The 1404-nt window shown below is 33.7% G+C and overlaps 1 non-coding gene across 1 annotated transcript; it reads right to left on the bottom strand.

The window, feature by feature from the left end:
• Positions 1 to 394: 394 nt before the first annotated feature.
• Positions 395 to 501, bottom strand: LOC124098250 (U6 spliceosomal RNA). The gene has a single exon (XR_006853521.1). It is a non-coding gene; the product is annotated as a U6 spliceosomal RNA (small nuclear RNA).
• Between the last annotated feature and the right edge of the window lie 903 nt (positions 502 to 1404).

The raw sequence follows: 1404 nt of genomic DNA, 5'->3' as shown, positions 1-1404 counted from the left end.
AGTCCCATCTATGGGAATTTAACCTACAGATTAAATAATATATGTACAAGGCTATTCATCACAGCATTAATTTCAAAAGGAAAGGAATTTTTAAATCTAAATGTCCATCAATAGAGGATTGGCTATATAAATTATGATGCACAGTAATCCATACAAGGGAAAATATACAACTAGACAAAATTCCAGGAAAAAATATATATATACTTTTTCTTTAGTTGTAGATAAATGCAATACCTTTATTTATTTTATGTAGTGCTGAGGATCTAACCCAGTGCCTCACATGTGTGAGGCAAGCACTCCACCACTGAGCACAACCCCAGCCCCCAGAATATATATATATATATATATATATATATATATATATATATATATTTATTTATTTATTTATTTTTTCTTAAATATGGAGTACTTCATGAATTTGTGTGTCATCCTTGCATAGGGACCATGCTAATCTTCTCTGTATTGTTCCAATTTTAGTATATGTGCTACCGAAGCAAGCACCCGGAATATATTTTTAATGGAGAAAAGTAGGATATAGAACATTATAGCCAGATATAGTAGCACATGCCTGTAATCCCAGTGATTCCGGAGGCTGAGGCAAGAGGATCACAAGTTCAAAGCCAGCCTCAGCAACTCAGCAAGGCCCTAAGTAACTCAGTGAGACCCTGTCTTTAAATAAAATATAAAAAATGAGAGGGATGTGATCAATGGTAAAAACACTCCTGGTACCAAATCCCTGGTATCAAAAAAAAAAAAAAACAAAGAACATTATGTATAATATACTTCCTTAATATTCCAAAGGAGGAAAGATAAATATATGTTAATATTACTTTCATAATCATAAAGAAATTGAAAGATAGCCAAAGAATGTGTGGTTCTGGTGGGAAGGGTGGATGAAACTGAATCCAAGGGTAAGATGGGTGGGGAGATTTTACTCTATTTCACATTTTTTTTTAAATGGAAAATTTTAATAAGTGTTTTAAATATTCAAAAATATTTTAACTGGACTTTTATCTGCTTCCTTCCACTAATGCCCTTTGATCTCACACAGCCTCTAATAGACAAATGGATATAGTGAGCCAGAATCTACCAGATTTTTTTACATAAAGACCATCATCCCATCCTGGAGACAGAGCTACTGCACCCAAGCCTATTTATATTCTTTCAATTTTGGTCACTATTTTCATATTCTTATGCTTTTCCAACAGGACAACATGGTAGCCAATCACAGGTGGAACAGTTGTACCACTGGCTTTTAGCATAACTAAGAACACATGCCATGTGCCCTTCAGGTCGTCTTCAGCAAATTCATGACACTTAATTGGACTGTGAATCACATTACTGATTATTTATTTATTTATTTATTTATTTATTGGTACCAGGGATTGAACCCAGAGGCGTTTA

This window comes from Marmota monax, unplaced genomic scaffold (assembly GCF_021218885.2).
Source record: "Marmota monax isolate L192 unplaced genomic scaffold, Marmota_monax_Labrador192_F-V1.1 WCK01_AAM20220418_F8-fsc00042, whole genome shotgun sequence".
NCBI classification, from domain to species: Eukaryota; Metazoa; Chordata; class Mammalia; order Rodentia; family Sciuridae; genus Marmota; species Marmota monax.
This window is presented reverse-complemented; position numbering and strand designations above follow the sequence as displayed.